This window comes from Spermophilus citellus, assembly GCF_964194105.1.
Source record: "Spermophilus citellus genome assembly, chromosome: 17".
NCBI lineage: Eukaryota > Metazoa > Chordata > Mammalia > Rodentia > Sciuridae > Spermophilus > Spermophilus citellus.
This window is the reverse complement of record NC_138199.1, coordinates 26720683-26745721: the sequence shown is the minus strand read 5'-3', so window position 1 is coordinate 26745721 and position 25039 is coordinate 26720683. Positions and strand designations below refer to the sequence as shown.

At 42.9% G+C, this 25039-nt stretch overlaps 3 pseudogenes across 3 annotated transcripts; all 3 read right to left on the bottom strand.

The window, feature by feature from the left end:
• Window positions 1-11781: 11781 nt before the first annotated feature.
• LOC308635552 (bcl-2-like protein 1) lies at window positions 11782-12809 on the bottom strand (annotated as a pseudogene). Its single transcript has 2 exons — window positions 12788-12809; window positions 11782-12518 (listed from the first exon to the last, which is right to left on the bottom strand). The product of its transcript is annotated as a bcl-2-like protein 1 (transcript).
• Window positions 12810-13692: 883 nt separating this feature from the next.
• On the bottom strand, window positions 13693-15705 carry LOC308635550 (ras association domain-containing protein 5-like; annotated as a pseudogene). Its single transcript has 2 exons — window positions 15682-15705; window positions 13693-14423 (listed from the first exon to the last, which is right to left on the bottom strand). The product of its transcript is annotated as a ras association domain-containing protein 5-like (transcript).
• On the bottom strand, window positions 15464-17704 carry LOC308635641 (DNA repair protein XRCC3-like; annotated as a pseudogene). The gene is made up of 2 exons (XR_014024346.1): window positions 16817-17704; window positions 15464-16733 (listed from the first exon to the last, which is right to left on the bottom strand). The product of XR_014024346.1 is annotated as a DNA repair protein XRCC3-like (transcript).
• Between the last annotated feature and the right edge of the window lie 7335 nt (window positions 17705-25039).

Sequence of the window (25039 nt, the reverse complement as noted above, 5' to 3'; positions counted from 1 at the left end):
TAGAATGAATTTGGAAGTACTCCCTCTTTTTCTATTTCCTGAAATAGATTGAAGAGTATTGGTATTAGTTCTTCTTTAAAGGTCTTGTAAAACTCGGCTGTATATCCATCTGGTCCTGGGCTTTTCTTGGTTGGTAGTCTTTTGATGGTTTCTTCTATTTTTTCACTTGATATTGGTCTGTTTAGGTTGTGTATATCTTCCTGACTCAATCTGGGAAGGTCATATGACTTTAGGAATTTATCAATGCCTTCACTATCTTCTATTAGAGTATAAATTTTCAAAATAATTTCTAATTATATTCTGTATTTCTGTAGTGTCTGTTGTGATATTGCCTTTTTCATCACATATGCTTACTAATTTGGGTCCTCTTTTTCTCTTCGTTAGCGTGGCTAAGGGTCTGTCAATCTTATTTATTTTTTTCAAAGAACCAACTTTTAGTTTTGTCAATTTTTTCAATTGTTTCTTTTGTTTCGATTTCATTGATTTTAGCTCTTATTTTAATTATTTCTTGCCTTCTACTGTTTTTGCTGCTTGTTTGTTCTTCTTTTTTTAAGGCTTTGAGATGTAGTGTGATGTCATTTATTTGTTGGCTTTTTCTTATCTTTAGGAATGAACTCCATGCAATGAATTTACCTCTTAGAACTGTTTTCATAGTGTCCCAGATATTTCGATATTTTGTGTCTGTGTTCTCATTTACCTCTAAAAATTTTTAAATTTCCTCCTTGATGTCTTCTGTAACCCATTGTTCATTCAGTAGCATATTGTTCATTCTCCATGTGATGTAAGAATTTTTCTTCTTTATCATTGATTTCCCATTTCATTCCATTATGATCAGATAAAATGCATGGTAGTATCTCTACTCCTTTGTATTTGCTAATAGTTCCCCTATGGCAAAATATGTGATGTATTTTTAAGAAGGATCCATGTGCTTCTGAGAAGAAAGTGTATCTGCTTGATGTTGGTTGATATATTCTCTATATATTAAGTCTAAGTTATTTATTGTGTTGAGTTCTATAGTTTTTTAATTCAATTTTTGTTTGGAAGAACTTGTGATGAGAGAGGTGTGTTAAAAATCACACATGATTATTGTATTGTGATCTATTTGACTCTTGAAATTGAGAAGAGTTTGATGAACACAGCTGCACCATTGTTTGGGGCATATATATCAATGATTGTTATGTCTTGTTGGTGTATGGTTCCCTTGAGCAGTATGTAGTGTCCTTCTTTATCCCTTTTGATTAACTTTGGTTTGAAGTCTACTTTATTTGATATGAGTGTAGGCACCCCTGCTTGCTTCCAAGGTCCATGTGAGTGGTATGATTTTTTCCAACCTTTCACCTTGAGTCTGTGTAAGTCTTTTCCTATCAAAATGAGTTTCCTGTAGACAGCATATTGTTGGATCTTTTTTTCTAATCCAGTCTACTAGCCTATGTCTTTTGAATGGTGAGTTTAAGCCATAAACATTTAGGGTTACTATCGAGACATGGTTTGTATTTCCAGCCATATTTGTTTATTTTTGTTATTTAACTTGACTTGATTTTCCTCTTTTTTATTAGTTTTTCCTTTATTGTACTACCTCCCACTGTTGGTTTTTATTGTTATTTTTCATTTCCTCTTCATGAAATGTTTTGCCAAGACGTTTTGAAGCCCCAATTTTCTATCTGCAAATTTTTTTAACTTTTGTTTATTGTGGAAGGTTTTTATTTCATCTTCAAACCTGAAGCTTAATTTTTCTGAATATAAGATTCTTATTTGGAACCCATTGTGTTTTAGCATTCATTGTCAAACTAATTTTTCATTGTTGGCATTTGTTGTCTAATGTCTTCCCTGAGACTCCAGAACATCTGAACCATGTATATTCTGAAATCTTTATCTGACATTTTTTTTCTGCTGTAGATGTTACCACTTCTAATCTTGTATTGTCTTGCATTGTTTGTGGTCCTTTCTTTCCTTGTCTTTTCATGTTGCTCACGTTTCTTTCCAGCTCTGTGAGACTGTTGGTTATTGTTTTTCCCCTATAGATTTATATTGCTCTTGTATAGTTCCAAAATCTCTTCTTTGTGGGGAAAGGTAATGTTAACAGTTACCAATATCAACAATACATCATCTATGAGCAACTTTTCATTATTAATACATTTATAGTTAGTCTCTGTGTCTAGAGATGTTGGATTCAATTATTATTTAAAATATAGTCATAAGTCATTAGTTTCATAAAAGGCATACAGTTTCTGGTGGTGTATAGAGAACTGAGGATGTTATGTTAAGGGGGAAAGGTGTGAGGGTATAGGGTTAATCTATCTAAGCAACTTTGGAGAAGAACTCTAATGAATAGACAAGAGGTAATTTAGGGAAGAATGCATAAAATGAAATACCTATATGTATTTAGAAATTTACCTAAGGTAAAAATAGTAAAAGTTAGGAGGTTGAAAGTTGGAGGGAGAAAGAAAGATAAAAAGGAAAGAAAGAGAAGAAAGAGAAAAAATAGAAAGGGAGAAAGAAAATAAGAAAAAAGGGGGGGAGGGGCTTATGTGATTCCTCTATATTATATTATTAAAGTCCTATTTTATGCAAAGTTCTTGGTTTCACACATGTTGGGGTTAAGAGGGGGAAGGGTAGAGGAGAATGGATGAGAAGAGAAAAAAAATCTCTTAGAATTTTGTTTTCTTTTCTTCCAGTAGGTGGCACTGTCTATTCCTAGCTTGAGTCAGCCCTCAGGGTGGTATAGGTAACCAGTGTGAGAGGGCTTGAGCTTCTGCCTGGAGCCTCCCTGCTCTTAGTCTCTCTGAGTTGGAAACCAGGTGCCTGTACAGCTGCAGTTCAGCGTTGAGAGCCACGCTCCCCCCAAAGATTGTGAGAAAGATTTTGAGTTATCACATCTGGGAGTAGGGGAATTGGAAAGCAGGTACTTGATCAGCCCAGAACCATGCTGATAGCCACACCCCCCCCCGATAGAAGGTGAGAAAGCTTTTCCAAGATGGAGTCTATCAGTTTCCCATGTGGGGTGTTTCCTGCAGTGGGGGATGTTGGGGTGACCTTGTGCCGTGGCCAGAACTCGTCTAGTGACCTGCGTGGGAGCAGAGCATAGTCTGGAAATCTACAGTTCTGTAGATTTGCTGATTTTCTATTTCTGATCTGCTACTTGTGGTCTGCCCAGTTGTTCAGACTGCAGGTTTGGGGGCCCGCGTCTGTGGTCTTACCGGCAAGCAAAGCCTCTGCGTTCTGCGCCACACTGGCCACTCTGGTGGAATCTGCAAAAGATTTGCTGTATGGTGTCCTGTCACATGCTCTGAGATATAGGCTTTCGTCAAGGCAGGACCCCGTGAAGAAGCCTTTTGATTTGTGAGGTATCTTCTCTACTCCACCATCTTGGCTCCCCCCATTGGCTAGCGCCCTTATATTACTTTTGATTCACATTTCTCTAATTACTAGTGAAGTTGAACATATTTTCATATATTTGTTGATTGACTGTATATCTTCTGTGAAGTGTCTGTTCATTTCGTTAGCCCATTTATTGATTGGGTTATTTATTCTTTGGATGTTGAGTTTTTTGAGTTCTTTATATATCCTGATAATTAGCGCTTTCTGCCACGTGACCAGCACGCAAGCTTCATAAAAGAGGTTCAAAGCATAGAAAATAACTAGTGAGTTTTAAAATTAAAGAGACATATTCTCATTACCTTTAATGCCTAGCTCTGGAGATGGCTTCTCCTAGCTCCCGCCTCCAGCCACCTAATGTGGTGGTGAGGTTTACCCAAGAGGCTAGTGAGAGAGAGAGAAAACACCAGGGAGTGAGCTTCATTAGGGAACAAAAAAATTCAAGGGAAAATCCCATCCAATGAAGGTGGGGGGGGCAGCATTCCAAGGTCATGGTGAGTGATTGGTCTTCAGGTCAGTGGACAGGCATACCTCCCCACGGACAAGCCCTCGAACCTGGGACAGGGTGGGGAAGGCTCTGACACAGTTGTCTAAGTGCCTCTCACCCAATCAGGGAGGTAACTCAAATTACGTGCAAGAATGGCTTCCCACATATTCCCCCTTTTTTCTTTTAAAAATCAGGCAATGATTTGCTCTCTTGAGTCTTTGCACTCTCGCTCTGAAGACTCGCCATCCTATAATTACAACACAAAAAAGAATTAACAGCAAAGAGAACAATCCAAGCTATAGTTTAAAGGGATGGCTGTGGGGAAAGGAAGACCTGGCTGTAATGATTCCATAGGCTGAATTGCATGATTTATCACCCTTAAATCCTGTAGCAATCTCCAATTACCTGACTTTTTCTTAAAAATAAAAATGGGGTTGTTCCAAGGACTAAGTGTTGGTTCTATATGACCAGCCTGAAGTTGTTCCTCAACTAACCTATAAATTATCTTAAGTTTTTCCCCTGAGATGGGTCACTGAGAAATCCATATAGGCCCCTCTGTAAGCCAGGTGATCTTATCAGCTCTCTTTTGGATCCAGGACTAACTCAGGGCAACTAGCAAAAATTTTGGTTTGTAGTATTTACTCATCTCTGTCGAGGAGGCTGGTTTGCAAGCAGATACTCTCTTTGAAAGGTTCCCTTATTATTTCCAGGAAGAAACCCTTGATTAACTTCCTCAATTGATCTTGTTTGTTAATTTGCTCAAAAACTGGGAAAAGCTGGAATTCGCTAATATCCTCCCCGGCTTCTTGCGCTTTTCTAATACCTCATTGGAACCGGGTAAGAAAAGTCACTGCTAACTCAGAACACCTGTTAAATTTTGTCTTTTTAACAGACAATGGCCGAATTCTAATAGCCTGGGCAGGTGGTGTTAAACGCAGCCTGTTGAAATTTCCCTGCAAGTCCTGGATTTCATTGTCTGATTCCTCTCCCTCAGACTATGACTCATGGGTAGAATCTCCACTCTGGCCATCTTGAACCTGGGCTTATAAGCCATGTGGGAGAGAAGGGCTTTCTATCTCTCTAGGAATCTCTTAGGGACTTTCCTCTCTGGGAGGAGAACACTCTATCCCTCCAGAGGCCTCCTCTTTTTCACCTTCGTCTCTATGATCTTCCTCCAGGCTACTCTGGCTCTGTTCAGGCAAGCTTACATTTTTTACTCTCAGTTTTCCCTCCAAGGCTTTTTATCTTTAACTGCTTAAAGGAAAGGAGATTTCCTTAGCCTCAGGCAGTTTTTCTATTTGAATAGGCTTAATGGCTCTCTGAATACCTTTCAATAGATCTTCAGGGGGTCATGGACTATGGCCCATGTAATCAAAGAGACAAATTTCTAAAGCAGTCTAAACCTTTTGTATATTTTCAAAATTTCCAGGTAATTCATTAGAAAGGCAGATTCTATGTAATTTTCTTCCTAATTTGTTCCAAGTGTGTAAATTTGGTGACTCTTGGTCACAAAACCAAGGAGAAAATTCACCTACAACCTTTAAGAATTGTAGCAACTGAATCTTTTTAATTTGCTTTCCCTTCTGATTAATTATTGTCTCTAAAATACTCAAGTACATGTCCTTATCAGTAGAAGGCGAATTTCCCATTATTAATAATTTTAATGTCTCCTTTGCTTCAGTACCTGCCTGGTACTTCTGTGACCCCCAAAATGTCACCAATTCCTTATTTCTATAGCGCGCTCCCTAACTCAACCTAGTCAATTTAACATGCCCCCTCCTGGGTGCTACTTCTGCCACGCAACCAGCACACCAGCTTCATAAAAGAGGTTTGAAGCATAGAAATTAACTAGTGAGTTTTAAAATTAAAGAGACATATATATTCTCGTTACCTTTAATGCCCACCTCTGGAGATGGCTTCTCTAGCTCCCGCCTCCAACCACCTAATGTAGTGGCAAGGTTTACCCAAGAGGTCAGCGAGAGAGAGAGAGAGAGAGAGAGAGAGAGAGAGAGAGAGAGAGAGAGAGAGGGAGAACAGGCCAGGAGTGAGCTTTATTGGGGAACAAAAAATTCAAGGGAAAATCCCATCCAATGAAGGTCGAGGGTGGCAGCATTCCAAGGTCAGGGTCAGTGATTGGTCTTCGGGTCAGTGGCCAGCCACACCTCCCCACAGTCAAGCCCTCACACCTGGGACAGGGTGGGGAAGGCTCTGACACAGTTGTCTAAGTGCCTCTCACCCAGCCAGGGAGGTAACTCAAATCACCTGCGAGAATGGCTTCCCATAGCACTTTATCTAATGTGCGTGTAGTAAAGATATTCTCCCACTCTGTGGGCTCTCTCTTCATATTATTGATTGTTTCCTTTGCTGTGAAGAAGCTTTTAAGTTTGAATCCATCCCATTATTAATTCTTGATTTTATTTCTTGCTCTTTAGGAGTCTTGTTAAGGAAGGCAGGAGCTAATCCAACATGATGAAGATTTGGACCTACTTTTTCTTCTATTAGGCACAGGGTCTCTGGTCTAATTCCTAGGTCCTTGATCCACTTTGATTTGAGTTTTGTGCAAGGTGAGATATAGTGGTTTAACTTCAATTTGCTGCATATGGATTTCCAGTTTTCCCAGCACCATTTGTTGAAGAGGCTATCTTTTTGCTAATGTATGCTTTGGGCACCTTAGTTAAGAATGAGATAACTGCATTTATGTGGGTTTTTCTCTGTCTTCTATTTTGCACCATTGGTCTACATGTCCATTTTGGTGCCAATAGCATGCCGTTTTTTGTTCCTATATATCTGTAGTATAGTTTAAGGTCTGGTATTTTGATGCCTCCTACTCACTTTTCTTGCTAAGGATGCTTTGGATATTCTCTGGGTCTTATTTTTCCAAACGAATTTCATGATTGCTTTTTCTATTTCTATGAAGAATGTTGTTGGGATTTTAATTGGAATCACATTAAATCTGTATAAGGCTTTTTGTAGTATGGCCATTTTGATAATATTAATTCTCCCTATCCAAGAACATGGGAGATCTTTTCATCTTCTAAGATCTTCTTCAATTTATTTCTTTACTGTTCTGTAGTTTTCATTGCATAGGTCTTTCATCACTTTTATTAAATTGATTACCAAATCTTTTTTTTTTTTGAGGCTATTGTGAATGAGATAGTTTTCCAATTTCTCTTCAGAGGGTTCATCACTGATGTATAGAAATGCATTTGATTTATGGGTATTGATTTTTATATCCTGCTACATTGCTGAATTCATTTATCAATTCTAAATGTTTTCTGGTAGAGTTTTTGGATCCTGTATGTATAGAATCATGCCATCAGCAAATAGTGATAGTTTGAGTTCCTCTTTTCTTATTCATATCCCTTTAATTTCTTTCATCTATAGCTGTGTAGTTTTGTATTTACAAAAAATATTAGGGTACATGGAATGTGCTATTCTTTTCAGTGATACCAGTGACTCAAAACAAACATCCTTCTATTTTAATCCACATGATTCCATTGATGTGGGAAAAATAAATATGATGAACATTTTGTAAGGTATCAGGGGAAAGGTGCATTTTTTAAGACTTTGCTTCAATTCTTCTACAGATGTTCATGCCATAAGTGATGGTTAATTGTTATGTATCAAATTGACTAGACCCTGATACCAAATAACAGTTCTAAATGTTGCTGCGAAGGTATTTTATGAGATGGACATCATCACCCTAGGTACATGTGTGACTGCACATATGGTGTGACGCTACATCATGTACAACCACAGAAATGTAAAGTTGTGCTGCAATTGTGTACAATGAATCAAAATTTATTATTCTGTCATATATACCTAATTAAAATAAATTAATTAATTTTAAAAATACATTTAAAAATTTTAAAAAGTATTAAAATTTAAACCATTAGACCTTGAGTAAAGTAGATTACCCTCTGTTTTAGGCAGCTTTTTTGCTGCTGTGACTAAAGGACCTGGTAACACAATTGTAGAGGAGGAAAAGTTTATTTAGGTGCTCAGTTTCGGAGGTTTAAGTCCACAGGAGGCCAGCTCCATTCCTCAAGGCTTGAAGTGAGGTTGAACATTATGGCATAAGAGTGTGGCAGAGGGAAGCAGCTCACATGGTGATCAGAAAGCAGAGAGAGAGAGAGAGAGAGAGAGAGAGAGAGAGAGAGGTCTTCACTTGCCAGATACAAATATATACCCAAAGCCACATTCCAATGCCCATCTCCTCCAGCCACACCCTACCATTTCAGTTACCACTCAATTAATCCCTCAAGGGATTAATTCACTGATTGGGTTAAGGCTTTTGTAACACAATGATTTCTTCTCTGAACCTTCTTGCATTGTCTCACATGTGAGCTTTTGGGGGACACCTCACACTCAAACCATAATACCCTCCCTAATGTAATGAGCCTTGTACAGTCATTTGAAGGACTTAACAGAAAAATCTTGAGTCTCTAAAGACAAAAATTTCTTCCTCCAGAATATTCTGGACTCAAGACTATAACATTCTCCTCTTTCCAGGGATCCCAGTAGGTGGGCCTGCCCTGCAGATATCAGACTTATTAGTATCCAGGACCATGTGCAATATATCTTTAAAATGAATCCCCCACCCAAACACACACACTTCTGTTTTCTTCTGCACAACCCAAACTGTTAAATAAAACAGAGGAGGCGCATTAAGAGATGTAGGAAGCTCATACCTGAGCTCAGATTGCTGGAACCTTCACTCTGCTGATGGTGTTTAATACAGCTACACCAACAGTTTTTATATGTGGACAAAAGAAAATATCCTCTGAACAAACACTTGCACACTGAGCAACACAACCATAGAAGGCACTACCAGCAGTCACACCGCTTCTGGGAGGGAAGGAAACCCAACATGACTTCCAAAGGCTCAGATCTCAGCATAGGTCCCAGGTCTAACTGTGCTTTAAAGTCTGAAATTTCCTGTAATTTTCTTATTTCATAAACACCCTTTCTCTTTATATATAGCTATATGCCCCCATATATATATATGTGTGTGTGTGTGTGCGTGTGTGTGTGTATGTATATACATACACACACACACACACAACTTTTTTTTCCTTCTCAAAAATAAAATAGCCATCCCAATCAAGGGAGACTATCAGCAGCATTCAGTGGCTGCAGCAGGAGCCATGCCTTCTTTTAAGGTCAGAGACATGCAGGACAAAGGGAATAATATGCAGCAGGGACAGGGGGAGATTTTTCTTTTTAAGGGAGGAAAGTGATAAGACTGAGCATGAGGCAGCAGATAAACAGGCTTTTTGTGGCTTAAAAAATTGTTGTTAGCTCATGTTGTTTTTGTAGTTCTGAAGATGATGCACAGGGTTTATGACAAGGGATTAGCATTGCTCTGGGATGGGACATTATGGACTCATCCTTGGTAAAGGAGGAAAATTCTGAGGCTACATGAAGCTTGGGCTGGAACTGACTCAAGAGGGACTTGGGAAAGCAGAGGACAGCAAATAAACAGTCATTCAGAGGCTGGATGAAGACACCAGTTCTGTTTTTGAGAAATGGCAAGTCCTTCTCCTTTTGCATTGGAGCGTCTCTGCGGTCCTGGCTACTTGCTGGAATCATCTGGCTAATTTATTTTAAGCTTGACCCTGAACAAGGAGCCAGTACAAATATTCAGAGTCAGGAATCTGATCCTCCCTGTCAAAAACCCTGATATTACTTCTTGGGAAGTCAAAGTCCAGGAAGCCAGATGGGTAGGAGGTATGTGACCCTCACCCTATGCTCCAAGTGAGGGCTCCCCTGGCCTTGTCTCCCACACTGTTGATGTCCACCTCCTGGCAGAAGCAAGCCAGCAGCAGAGCTTCATGCAAACACATCCTGCTCGAGTCTCTCTGCAACAAAAGGCACTGAGGTCAATGGGGAGCCATGCCCACAGGTTCACTGAGCACATGCCTGGCCAGCTTCACAACAGCTAGGACTCCAAGTTGGCCCAGTTGGAGGATCTCCCTCTGTAATCAATACCACACCTCTGGCAGCACCTGGAGACCCAAGAGTTCCAGGGGGAGGAAGGAGGCCGTGCTGGAGGCCCAGGGGGAACCTAAGGCAGCCAGGCCCTTCTCTGCTGATGAAGGAGGCAAGGCTCTAGACAACTTAGTATTTAATTTGAATAAAGAGTACAAAAATCCAACGTCATCCAAATATTATGAAGATTAAAATCTCACCATTTGATTTTATAAATCCTGAAGGAAAAAATAAGCTTGAAATAGTAAGCTACAAAAATAACGTTGAAACTACTCTTTAGCTTTGAAGACCCTTTTATTGACTTTGGCAAGTTTTATGCCAAATGCAATGCTAGTAGTATTCACATTGTATGTTTTATCATTTTACATGTTTTTGTGTTTGGGATTGGACCCAGAGCTGCATGCATGCTGGGTAGTAAACCACCAATGAGCTATACCTCAGCGCCTAACTTTTTTCTTCCCACTGAGTCAACACAGTTTATTACTGACCTGCACTTTCACTTTCACACAGACTATTTTAAAGAGATAACAACTGAAGGAGAGAGGGGGCACAGGTACCTCTCAGGAGCTAAGACCCCTAGAACAGCTTTCCTGGAACAGGGCAGGGTAAGGAGCATTAATTAGGCCGCCAATCTCCAGGCACTAGCTCTCCACCTGCACGCTCACAGCAAGCCAGCAGCTCCTCACACAGGAATACACACACACACACACACACACACACACACTTAATAAAAATAGTATATCATTTTCACAAGGAATGAAAACTTGTCTGGAATATGTACAGCAGAGGGCCTGGGGTGTACAGTGCTATGCTGGGACCCCCAGGGATGAGACAGGACAAGGCTGGAGTAGAGGGAGGACTGAAGGGCTCTTGGCCAGGCCACTTTGACCTTGGCAGCCTGGATGCCCAGGATGGACAGTAGGGCAATATCTACCTGGTCAGGCAACACAGGCCCTTCCAGTCAACCCCCACCCACTGGCCTGTGCCCTAAGGTCTCCTTCCCACCATTCCTTCCTGAGGTAGGGAAGACCCCAGGGCTCCTCCTGCTGTTCTCTATATTTCCCCATTACATCTGGGGGAGTCCCCTGAATCCCTGTACTCAATGGACAGTAGCCCAGTGCAACGATGCCACAGGATGATCTTGTAGGAAGTGAGGCAGCTGAGGCCATAAATAGCTCTGAGGCAACTGTCTTGGGCCCAGATGGTCCCTCGGTCATGGTCATGGGAGCCAGGAGAGAGGAGGGAAAGGGACTAGCAGGGGGTGTTAAACTACAAGGGCCACCCTAGGTTTAGCATGGGGGTACTTCCTGCAGCAATAGCACCCTCCCTCCTAATTAGGACTGGCTTCTAGCCAGAGGCCTTTGGAAAATATTCACACTAGGAGTGGGGACTTGGTCCAGGCCAGAGGTGAGGAGGAAGTCCTGATCCTTGCTTCTTTATCCCAAGCAGCCTCTATTCCTAATTAGTCAAAAGTGGCCTCTAAATGGTTCTTGGGGGTAGAGATGGAAGGAATAGGTCCAGATGGGATGGAAAATGATGATGAACTCTGAGGTTACAAACATTTAAAAAAAAGGCAATATAGTCTTTTTCTAGGGAAGTGGGTCAAAAACTGTTCTAGCTTCTAAGAAAGCAGTCTTAGAGGCTAAGGGGCAGTAAGGATTCTACCAACCAGGTAGGGCCCTTCTGCTCCTAGCTGCCCCTACCCGCTGCCAGCCTTCATAGGACAGATTTTAGGGAAAATGTGTAGACTTCAAGGCCAAGAGAACTGAGGTATGCAGGAAGGTGGCTGTCATAGAAGCCTGGTAGATCTAGAAAACTAACTGCAGGGACCCAGGTATAGGCCCAAGCCAGTGATGGACGGTGGGTGTGGCCTGCATGTAATGGTTCTCCTGGTGGCCATGCTGGTTGGACACAGGGATGTGGTGGGGCGGGGTGGAGTGGGAGGGAGGGTGAGTGGGTGGTCAGTGTCTGGTCATTTCCAACTGAACAGCCAGACCAACAGAATCATGCCAGCCACAGTCATGCCCATCAGGAAACAATGGTTGAAGCACTCCTGGCCCTTCTAGCTCTTCACTGCCACATTATTCCCATAGAGTTCCACAAAATGTCCCAGCCGCCATTCTCCTGGATCCAAGTCTCTAGGTGATCATTCAGGTAAATGGCCATCCAACTTGCGATCTGACTCACCAATACCTGCATCTCCTTGTCTATGCATTCCACACACTATGTTCCCTGAAGGACAAAAAAGCCACAATGTGACCCCAGTTTACCTCATCCTGGAAGAGTTAATTCACTACCTGTTCAAAGCTCTGATGTCCCCAGAGTGATGTGGAGCTGGGACATCACGTCACTGAATGCCTTCCACCACCATAGTTCAAACTTATCACCTGCCTCCCTTAGTGCTTGCTTCACTCCTGCCATGGGGTCACCTCAGGGGCATCCAAACTCCTGTTGTGGCCAGTGGCTCCACTCACCATGGGGCTGTCCATCAGATGCCAGGATGGATTTCCATTGATGGCACTGGTGGGCTCCGCCTCTGATTCAGTCCCTTCTGGGGCTTCAATCTTATTCTCTTCCACATCACTAAACTGACTCCAGCTGTATTCTTTCTGGGAAAGCTTGTAGGACAGAAAGTCAATCACTAGCTCCTGGTTGCTCTGAGCCACTTTAAAGATAGAGATTGGCTCAATCAGTCCAGTGTCCAAAACATCTGCTCACTCACTGTGTCTGATCTCTGCTTAATGATTCTCTTCTAAGATCCAAAGCCAAGATAAGGTTCTGAGAGGACAGGCTATTCTTTGTTGAATTCCTCATCCAGACTCTACTCCACAGTGCCTGCCCACTGCTCCGGGTCTGCCCCTGTGCTGCCACCTATCAGTTGCACAGCATGTCCTCTCCAAGATGGAGGAGGCATGTAAGGTTGCCACCGCCAACGCACTATGTTCTCCCTAGACATGTTTCTCTGCAATGCTTTCTGGCTTTCTCTTGCAGCCTGATTTCTGGACTCAACAGGAGACTTTAAAAATGGTAAATGTCTAGTTTCCCCTTAATGGAAACACAAGAGGATGATGGCAATGTTAAATTCAAATTTGTAACTTAAAAACAAACAGCATTGACAAAGATGTGACGATCAAACACATGTATGTATGCCTTTGGGTTTACTCATGCACAGTCTTGCTAATGAGGACCAGGGCCAGAGCAGGCAGCAACTTCGCTGCAAATCTCTGAGCCAAGCCTCAGCCTTGGTGCTCCTTACCCCAGCAGCTAGGTCAGAGGCCACATGAACTTCCCTTAAGCAGGAACAGCAGGTGCCTTGGGCAGTGTGGGACAACCCTTTTCTGAACATTATTCTGCTTTCAGGAACTTAGCCCAGACCTGCTAAAGGAATATGCTACAACACTTGACCTAAATAAAGGTTTTGAAGGTGGTGAATAAGAGAAACTAAAGATGAGTCAAAGCCAGAGAAAGAACATATAGTTCTAAAACCTTTTACTCTTTTTCTTTTGCTGGCTGGTGTGAGAAGTTCTGGTTTGGTAACAAAAGAGGCAACTATTTGGTCAGTGAAAGGCCTGCAGCTTGAGAGATGCCAATGTTGTCCATCTCATGAGTTCTGATCCTTGGCGGAGTCTGTTGGGGGGCACAGCATGGGAAGTGGGCAGGAGTCAACCCCCCACCAACAGACACTTGTCCATGGAAGAGACTTTGTGCCACGTCTGGAACATATGGGTGGGTACAAATACACCCACCAGAGGTGTCCTGAGAAAAAGTATCTGCTACAAAATAATAATTATTAATAAAAACAAATCTGAGAGCGTTAGGAGGAGAGGAAGCAAGACCAGTTACCCAGGTTTGCCCTGGGATTCTCTTAAAGCCTCCTCCAATTTCTGTCTAAACTTGTCATACTTCTTCTTGCTGGATTTTGTCCTGTTCCTCCTTTTCCAAGATCCTTAGGAAGTTCTGGAACTCAGGGATGGAGAATGTGTCTCACTCCCTCCTCCAGTTTCATTCTCCTTTAGCACAAAGTTGAGGACATCTGTGTCTGGCCAGCAAGGAGGCACAGATAGAGGGAGCAGTCAGCAACAAAGAGTTTCTAGAAGAGCACTTGACCATCCTTGTGTATTTGCTTAAAAAGTACAAACTTTGGGGGATTTTCCACAACCATAAACCTCTTGAGGAGCCTGTGATTGTGCTGCTGATGGGCAGCTACTAGATGACATCCAGTGGCATGTAGAAAGATGTCTGCTTGCCCACCATCGCCCCAGGTTCACTTCCTTGATGGACTGGGTCCTGATCCCAGCAGGCACTGCCATGGACTGCAGAAGTTTCAAATGCACTTTGATGAAACCCGTGTAGGTGCCATGTTTGCTAAGCTTCATGTCCAGGCAGTTCTCCAGGCTGTTGTGGCCGTTGATCTGCTTGATCTCCTGCAGTGTAGGCAGAGGAGATTCCAGAGATTCCCTCCTTCACCATCTTACAGATGTCTGCTCTTCCCATTCCTTAAAAAGGTCCTCTTGGCCGTGAAGAAGCAATCTTCCAACTCCTCCTCTAGGCTGCAGTACTTCTTGCTGCTCTTGTCTGGACCAGCTGGCTAGCTCGCTCAACCCAGCGGCGCCATCTCCTCTGTTTTTGAAGAATTTGTCGAATAAATTCTCCAGAGCAGCTGCACAATTTTACATCCCCACCAGCAATGTATGGGAGTTCCAATTCCTCCACATTCTTATCAATATTTTTTTCCATTTTTAAAAGCTAAAATCAACCTAGTGTACAACTAGCATTTTGGAAAGCATTCCTTGAAACTTTTTAAGATCTGTAGAGGATGACTGATGACGCTGAACATCTTTTCATGGACACGGGGCCACATGGGGCCTTTTTATACATCTCCTTTGGAGAAATATTCGTTGAGTTCCTTTGCACATTTTAATTGGAATTTTTGTCTTTATCACTTAGTTGTGAGAATTCTTTATACATTTCTACATATTAATACTCTTACAAACTGATATGCAAATGTTTTCTCCCATTTGTAGGTTGTTTATTAACTTTTCAGATAGTGTTTGTTGATACATATATGCTTTTTATTCATCTATTCTTGCTTCTGTTGTGAGTTTTTTTTTTTCTGTTTTGTTATTGTTGTTTGTTTTGTTTTGGTCATAACCACAGAACCACAGCTAAATCCACCTTCATGAAGATTACTCTTATATTCTAGGAGTTTCATAGTCTTAGCTCTCATATTTAAATCTTTCAGTAATTTATGTGTTACTGTTTGTATGTCTTCTTTTGAGAAATATCTATTTCAGGGCCCTGGCCCATTTCTTAAGGGGATTATCTATTTTCTTTCAATAGAGTTTGTGTTCCTTAAATATATTGGATATTAATCTCTTATCAAATGCATGACTTGCTAACAAAGAATATTTGTATATTTTATTTTTCTTTATTTCTTTCATTGGTGCTTTGTATTTTTTGCTCCTATAGATCTTTGATGTATTTTTGTTAGATTTATAACAAAATATTACACTTTACAGGGATGAGAATAAAAATGACATTTTGTTTTTATTTATTTATTTTTTTTTTTTGCATTCGTCCTCTGCTGAGTGGACAAGAGCTGTAGTTTATTTTCTAATTGATAGATTTTGCCTCGAAAATCACTTGGAATTCTCTGGTTACACAAAACAGTGTTTGACTTGCTGCCGTGGAGCCCCTGCACTTCTGCAGGAAGGCCGTTTGGGGAAAGTCCAGCCCCAGAACAGCTTGGTGATAGTGAGTCTTGGCCTGTTGGGGCCATGGTGCTCTGGGGAGCTGGTGATGTGACGCCCACACATGGACTGTCTCACCTGGAGGAACGCACAGCCTCCCATCTTTAGTGGGGGCTCTCCCTGCAGGGGCCCTAGGGTCTGTCTTAAGGCTGCAGGACCTCCCAGCCACTTGGCTGGCCTGTGCCTCAGTCTCCCCACTGGGGAGCAGCGGCAGGGATGGCTCAGGTCACAGGCGCAGTACCTAGCAGACAGCAGCTTCCTAATGAGAAGCCCACTGTTAACTCGCAGCCCTGCCTGTGAAGAGGCCATGTCCCTCAGGTCATGGCCAGGTGGTCAGATTCCAGGGTCCACAGCCAGATGAGCTGCCAGGAGGCTCCACCCTTCTAGCCAGAAGGGAGGCTAGGCTGGCCTGTGCAGGTGGTCCTGGCGAACATCTGGCTGCATCCCCCAAGGTGCATGTTGCTGGTTCCTTGTATCCTTTCATCAGCTTCCCCAAAGTTGCCTACACCACAGAGGGTGGTTGAGGTGACCAGAGGTCCAGGGCAGTGTGTGCGGGTAGCTTTAGCAGGGTTGAGGACCACCCTGCAGGACACAGGCTCCCAGGTCGAGGGGAGGCTGGCAACTCTGACCAGCAGGGTGTGGGTGGGGCAAATTGAGGATGGGCCCAGAGCAGCCCCTGTGAGTCTCTATAGAGCCCCCAGCTCCTGTGAGTCTCCTGTCCACCAAGGGCCAGCAAGCTGGTGGGTGAGGTGGGAGAGGGGGTGCAGCCTCAGCTCGCTGTTCACCTCTGTCTGAGGAGGACCGATGGTGCGCTGACCCTGGTGGACTGCAGTGCTGTGCGTCTGTACTGGCCGCTTCCAGGGCTCAGCCAGACTCTGGGCTTCTTGGGACCTGGTCCACGTTAGCAGGACTCGGCCCTCAGTGCCCCTCGCACCCCTTCCACTTCAATTGTGTAGAAGCAGGAGGAGGGGGACAGGTGAGGGGCAGAGAGTACCCGCAGGATCCGGGCCGGGTGGCCAGGGGGGCCCTGGGCGGCCTCCTCCTCGCGGAGCTGGTGGGCCATCAGCCTCACAAGGAGCTGGTTGGCCCAGGTTATGCCAAGGGCTGGGGAAATGTGCTCGTCCCAGGGTCTGCAACACGGAGAACAGGCCGTTGCTGCTGTGGAAACAGTGTCCCCCTCCTGCGCTCAGTGCCAGGAGGTGCCAGCACTTACCCTGGTGGCCCAAGTGCTGCGCGCTGCTCCTCCACAGCCTCTGTCACCTGGTTGATGCAGAGCACAGGGCTCCGGAAGGTGCTGCTCAGCCGGCGCAGCATGGCCCCTAGGGACTGCAGGTGCCTGGCCCGGGTGGCCGAGGCCTGACCATCAAATTCACAGCGGAAGGGGCCTGCCACAGAGTCTACCACCACCAGGCGGGCCATGCCCCGTGACAGGAGGACGGGGACCTTGGTGCTCACACACTCCAGCAAGGTGTCCGCGTCGGCCGCGTGCTCCACGAAGATCTGGCTGCCGAAGCGGATGCTCTGGACCACATCCTGCGGCACGTCTGCCCGCAGGAGCAGCTGCTGCTGCACGAGCTGCTGCAGCCGGCGGCTGGGGAAGGCGTCCTCCGTGCAGATGTAAAGGGCCCCAGCCTCCAGGCCTCCGTGCTGTGGTGGGAACTGCACAGCCAGGCAGAGCTGCAGTGCCAGCTGGGTCTTCCCAGCTGAGCTGCGGCCAGCCAGTTCTGTGATGCCCTCCAGGGGCAAGCCGCCGCCCAGGAGCCCGTCCAGGATGGGGCAGCCCAGGCTCAGGCGCTGGTGCTGCGCGGGGAAGCGCTCCCTCTGCTGGTACAGGTGCAGCGCTGTGAGGATGGGGCCCCCACGCAGGTGTGAGGAGGCTGCTGTCAGCAGGTGCTGGACGTCAGGGCTGGACAGGCCGGTCAGTCTCTGCAGGTCAGCTCCAGAGAAGTGCAGGACCTCCTTCACGGCCTTCAGCCTTTCTTAACTGCAGCAATAATCCTGGGGTTCAGGTCCAGCTGATCCAAATCCATGTCCTCAATGGCTGGCCACCAGGATGAACACTTCTGGGGGCCGCAGATTGGAGGTGCTGACTCCCAGCCCAGGTAGTCTGTTAACTGCAGCAGAAATGCAGGCCTGAGGTACTGTCCAGGGAAGAACCCAGGGGACGTTTGTGACCAGCTCCTGAAACTGGCATGCGTGCGGCCTGGGTTCGAGCCTCAGCACCACATACAAACAAAGATATTGTGTCCGCTGTAAAACAAGCCTCACAACAAGGATGGAGGCTCTCCGTTTCGATGAAGAGGAAACGTGAGCGCAGAGGGGTCCAGTCATACGGTTAGCTCACACAGCCACAGTCACGCTGAGGCTGGCCTGGGAGTCAGGCTCCCGGGTCCGTTCCGAGCGCGGGAGCTGCAGCAACCCTGGCCTGGCCTCCTGCTCCTGCGATCTCCGCCCGTCCGTAACACACCCGGCCGCGGAAACCCTCCCTCCGACAGGTCCTGAGAACCGCGGAGCGGGCCCCGGGGCCCCTTCTCTCCTCAGCCCCAGGACTCCGCGCGCCCACTCGCCAACCAACTCTGGAAATCGCGGAGGCCTGCCCGGCACCTCTCAGGTCACCTCGGCCGCGGGGCAGCGGCCCACCCGCTGCCCCGGTGCCGCGATCGCAGCCCACTCGACATTTTGTTTTTAATATAAAATTCCACATGCTCATTGTTAAGAGTGCAGGAAATCAATTGACTCATGTATATTAGCTTGGATCATACAATCTTCCTATAACCCATTTGTTAGTTATGGAGTTATTTTGTGAACTTTTTTTGGTTTAATATACTTAGAGGACCATGTCAGCATCAGACACAGACAGTTTTATTTCTGCTTTTCCAATCTATCACTATTTGTTTTTCCCCTCTTATCACATTAGCCGCGATTTCTAGTACTATGTGGAAAAGCAGAGATGATAAGCAACATGCTTGCCTTTTTATGATTTTAGGGAGAATGAATTAAGTTTCCCACCATTAAGTATATCAGCTGTAGGTTATTTGGTAGCCATTCTTTCTGAAGTTGAGGTTCTTCCTAGCTCTACCTAACTTACCAGGTTTTTATTTTTCATGAATGGGTACTGGATTTTGACAAGTGATTTTCTCTACATTTAATGATTTGATCATATGATTTTTTTTCTATAGGTTGTGATGTGATGGACTTTACATTATTGATTTTTGAATGTTGGACCAGCCTGATATATCACTTGGATAGATTTCACTTGGTCATGGTTTATAATTCTTTTTATACATGATTGTATTTCATTTGCTAATATTTTTGGTTGAGAATTTTTACATCTGTATTCATGAAAGATATTTGACTGTACTTTTCTTGTAATGTCTTTATTGGGTTTTGGTATTATAGTAATTCTATTCTCATAGAATGAATTAAGAAGTATTCCCTCTTCTTCTTTATTCCAAAGAGGTTCTACAGAATTGGTATCATTTTCTCCTTAAATGTTGGTAGAATATACCCAAATATATACTATTTGGGTTTGGCACTTTCTCTTTTAGAAGGTAATTACTTATTGGCTCAAGTTCCTTGATTGGTACAGGCCTATTCTGATCATCTATTTCTTCCTGGGTGCACTTGTGAGATTTTTTTTTTTCAAGGAATTGGTCTCTTGCATCTAGATTAGTGAATTGATGGTAATATAGTTGTTCACAATATTATTTTATTCCGGATGTAAGTATTTATGTCATTTCTCTCTATCTCTTCCTTTCTCTCTCTTAGTCTGACTAGAGGCATCTTAATTTCATAGATCTTTTCAAAGAAGCAGCTTTTAGTTTCACTGGTTTTCTTTATTGATTTCCTGTTTCAATTATGTTGATTTCTATTCTCATTCTATTATTTATTTAATTCTGTTTAATTTAAATTTAATTTACTCTTCTTTTTCTAACTTGATAAAATAGAAGTACGGACAATCATCTTTAGATCTTTTTTACTTTCGAATACATGCATTTAATGCCATAAGTTTTTCTCTAGGTAACTGCTTTTGTTGCATCCTGGTAATTTTTATAAGATGTACTTTCCTTTTCATTGAGTTCACAGTAATTTTAAGGATTGTTTGAGAATTGAAAAATCGACCCTTTTATTATTATGTAATGAGAAAGGGCAAAAAAAGAACATGACAATTACTTCTGGAATTTTTCATTAAATATTATAGGACTATGGTTTAGTGGAAGTAACTGAAATCAGGAAAAATGAGAACATGGATAAGTGGAACTATTGTGTCTCAAAACTACAAAACACTGATTAAAGAAACAAAAGATGTAAGAAATGGAAATGCATACTATGGTCTGGACTGGAAGACTCAATATTCTTAAGATGTTGACTCATCAAAAACTTCTCTCAGGATTCAGCAAAATTCCAATCATAATTCTAACAAGATTCTTTTGTGTACAAAATGATGATCTTACTATAGAATTTATTCGAGAAGGCAAAGCTAGAAATTAAAATCAGTTTTGAAAGAGAAGAGCAAAATAGAAAGTTTCACATTTCTTATTTCTAATCTATTAAGTGACAATGACCAAGTAAGTGTGATATTAAAGAAAAGATAGAAACATATATCACTATTGAGAATCATAATAGCATAAAATGCAGAACTAGATTCACTCTTATATCCTCCATTGATTTTTAATACTGTAAGCAAGGCAACTCAGTAGAATATAGCCTTCAACAAATGATGCTGGAAAAATCAGATTTCTCATGCTAAAGAAACAAAACAACAACAAAACCCTTTACTCCATTCCTCTCATTCTCTAAAATAATTAACTTAAAATGCATCATAGACCTTGTTATTTGTGTATGAGGAGAGTTCCCATGATATCTTTCTCTGGAGTCATAAAAGTCCCAGAGACAGGTGCAGTGGCACACACCTGTAATCCCAGCATCTTGGGAGGCTGAGGCATGAAGATTGTGAGTTCAAAGCCAGCCTCAGCAACTTAGTGAGGCATTAAGCAACTCAATGAGACTGTATCTCTAAATAAAATACAAAAAAAGGGCTGGGGATATGGTTCAGTGGTTGAGTGTCCCTGAGTTCAATCCCAGTACCAAAATAAAATAAAAAGTCCCAGAACAAAAATTAAGGAGCAGGTGGAGAAGGATTGAAGGAAGGTGATGTCAAGTTGCATCCACTCAAGCTGGTTGAAGCCAGTGCAGAGCTGGTTCCTGCAGCTGTGGCTGAATGAAGAGATGAGACTGATGAACCTAAAATGGTGTATCAAAATATGTGTTTCTTAGTGAATGTGCTCTTCTGCCAGGGATGTAACAACTGTTTCACTGATTTGGAAATTGGAAATACAGTACATTCTCTTTCTCTGTATTTTGTTTTTTGGCTAAACCAATGCACAAAGAGCAGAGGCAATTAATACTGATACCAAGGAAAAGGTTATTTGTACACAACTAGAGTGGGGAGGACTGAGTCTGAAAGCCTGGGGTAATTTTTGGGTATCACATCCTATTTTCATGTCCAGAAATAAATGTTAATAAAATCTATAACAACCTAATAAAGGCAAGACTATAGAGGATGCAGATTCCTTAGGAATGAAGTTTGCACCGTATCACCATGCACAGAACTTAATTTAGTTGGTGACTTCCAAGTTCTGGGGCCATACGGAGCAGGCAGTTGAAGAAGGGAATATAAATGATGGTATGACCTTGTAATCAATTTCAGGAACATAGAACATGACATTAGGAAGTTATCTGATATATATGAAGAGTATTTGGGATGGTGTTAATGATGGGTGCTATGAAGGTTTTCCTAGAGACTTAAGGAGGCAAAAGTAAGTAAATAATGTGGAATCTGGACTTCTTTTTCTAACTTGACATGAGAAAGTATTGGACATGATGTGGAGGTGTTCATCTTTTTTTTATTCCTGTTCTTTCCTTATATAGGCATATATGAGCAGGCTGCACCAGCACAGAACTCCTGCCCATTCCCCAAGCAGCCAGTGATTAAGCATCCATCCCTGAGCTTGTTTCCATCCTTAGTGTTCCCCAAAGTATAGTCAGGTGTGATCTATGGCTATAATCACTCACTGCGGCAGGACCCTTAGAGAATTGTCCTAGTGAGATGTGAGTAATTATTTTGTTTATAATTAGTTATCCCAGGATCTGAAGTCCATCAGGAGCTGGTTCTCTATGGTGCAGCAATGAGTAGCAAGAGATATGAGCTGGGGTGGTGTAGATACAGATTATGACTATAGAGGTTTTTATTTCACATGCCCACAATGAATGAGGGGAGTTGGATCTTAGGTCAGGGTCTTGAGGTCACTCTCAGAAATCCTAGGTAAATCAAGAAGGGTGGTGCTTATTTCACCTGTAGTGTCTTTTCAATTTGAAGGTATAGTTTTTCCAGGTTATGCGTTCTCTAGGATGTTTTTTTTTTTTTTAATGGGATGGCTTATCTGTTCTGTACCCCTCTGTCTCTCACATCTTCCCAACATTCTATAAGTATTTTGTCTAATGTCTGCAAGTTGAATTGTTAATGATAACATTCATAAATATCAATGTGCAGTATATCTTATGATACAACGACAAGATTATATCATTTCAACATAATGACAGCTCTGTGAGCTAGGTAGGCTTTAATGCAATAGGCTTTAAATGCAATTGCTTTCTTTTAAAATCATCTATAAAGAATTAACATTTTTTTGGACAGCCCCCCTCTTAAGACATTGTGATTAAATTTTTCTGAGAGGATCCAGTAATCTGCAATTTAAAGAAAATGTTTGTCCTTCCTATTTCTGTTCAACCCATCTACCAAAGCATTGATTTTCTGTGGGTATTAAGGAAAAATATAAAACCTGAACCATGAAGTCAGAATAAGTATTTTAACATTATGCCCAAGTGAGTTGCATGTACACTAAAGTCTAGAAGCACTGCCCTCACTGATTCCTATGTGCACCCCGCACTGAGAATTCCTGATTTCAAGGGTCAGGGAGACATGAAGTTTAATCCATCCTCAGCACAGCAGCTTAAAGTGATGCCTCTTGTTTGTGACTCCTAGTCACACTCTTGACATTTGGGATGGAATTTCCTCAGTTACAAGGAAAGAAAAATTGTGAGAAACCAGGTATATGATTTGCAGTAGAGATTTTCTTCCCATTGCAATACCAGCAAATAATGTTCAAGTGTAAAAACTGCTAATGCAGCAGAATTAAACACCACTAGCAGGGTGAAAATCCCAGTGGTTGGCTTCCATTATGTCTTTTTAGTTAAGGAGCTCCTTACATCTCTTAATGCCCCTCCTCTGATTTATTTGTCAGATTTGGGGTACAATGGGCTATATAAGAGTCAGAATTTTCCAGAAATCAGAACCAGACCATTTACACAGATAAATATTTGTAGATAAAGAGGAAGGGGTAGAGAAGAACCGGGATAAAGAGTGAGAGAGAGATTCATTTTAAGAAATTAACTGTCATGATCATGGGACTGGCAGGTCTGAAATCTACAGGGCAGGTCAGTAGAGCAGATGCCCAGTAGTGTTGATGCTACCATCTTGGGTCTGAAGACAAACTGGAGTAGAACCCTTTTCTCTTCAGCAGACTTTCCTTTTAAGGCAAGACCCACCCTCTATGAAGGGTGATTTGTTTTATTGATTTGAATGCTAATCATAATACAATGCCTTCCCAGTACCATCTAGATTGGTGTTTGACCCAAACAAGGTGGTGTGGTTTGGATCTGGAATGGCCATCTGGAATGGTCTCATGTGTTCAGAGGTGGGGCTTTGGGGAAGTGATTGGATCATAAGGCCTCTGAGTTCATCAGTGGATTAATTCACTGAGGATGGAATGGACAGCAGGGAGGTGGGACCTAGATGGAGGAAGCAGGTCACTGGAGACAAGCCCTGGAAGGGGTTTATCTCTGGGCCCTTCCCTCCCTCCTTACTCTCTTTCTGCATCCTGGCTGCCAGAGCTGAGCAGCTTTCCTTCACCACACCCTTACATCATTTTGATCTGCCTCATCTCAGGCCTAGAGCAACAGAGCCAGACATCCATGGACGGAAACCCTAAACCGTGAACCCAAAGAAACTTTCCACCTTTAAATTGCTTATGTCAGGGACTTTGGTCATAGTGATGAAAATCTAACTAAGCCTTACACATTAGGTACCAGGGTCTAGCCAAGTTGAAAGGAAATGAAACTAACCATCACATGGGCTATGGATAGTGGAGGAAGAACTCAGTTAAGGGCTTGAAGGTAGAATTGTTTTTGTTTCCCCCATAATTTCTAAAATTACCATCATGTTCATTTTTCCCCACACCAATATCAATGACATAAGGTGAAATGAAGCTTAAAAGACTTTTAGACCAGGTGCTGTGGTTGTAGCTCAGTGGTACAGTGCTGGCCTTGCATGTGTGAGGCCCTGGGTTTGATTCTCAGCACCACATAAAAATAAACAAAAAACAATGAAGGTATTGTGTCCATATACACCTAATAAATAAATAAGTAAGACTAGAAACCTCCTAGGTTCCTAGGGTCTTAAAAAAAAAGGGGGAGTTTTAGACCAACTCAATACAAAGTAGTGAAATGAGCAGTAGATCTGATGTACCCTGATGTTTTCCATGTTTGCAAAATTACATCCATGAAGTTTATAATAGAGTGTCAAAATGCATAGCTAAATGATAAAGAAGTGAGTTCTTGTTCTGGAAACAACTGACAGTAGCAGCAATTTTAATTTGATAGAGTTTTGCTGTCTTTAAAGGTGAAGGAATACGTGCCTCAGCCTGAAAGGCAGTCAGTCAGTATTTATGGGACACTGACCACGTCAGGCTCCAGGCCAGGGGCTGCCCTGCTGCAGTCTGAGGCAGACATGACTTTTCTTCATGGAGTTCCTAATCAATGGGAAGTCAGCTATCAACCAGGGATCAGGGCACTGAGTGCCATGAGATGAGTCCAGGATGCTGTGGAAACTGTAGCATGATACAAGGAAGGTTTAGCTTAGCAAGTGCCACGTAATACCTCTGAAAGAGGAGGGGGTAGGCCAGGTGAAGAGGGAGGCAAGGAAAGCAGGTGGGAGGCAGGAGAAACAGAAAGTGCAAAACACTGGAGCCTAGAAATGAAGGCTTCAGCCCAGTACTGCAGACAGGGAAGGCAAGAGGCATTGTGCAGCCAGGAGAGGCTGAGGAAGTGGGAAAGGATCAGGTAATGAAGTGTCATTTGCACTCCTGAAGGGAACTTTGCCTTTTTCTTAAGAGCACTGAGAATCTATCACTGGATGTAACCAGAAGAGAATTTCATCTTATAATGTCACAGTGCAAAAGAAAGTATTTGGAGGACAAGGGTATTGAAGCTTAGAAGCAGGAATTTAAGAGGCAATTCACACAGTTCAAGTGACATAGGAGGACAGCTTGTCTAAGGTAGTGATGTTTGGAACAAAGAGTGGATGAATTCAGAATGC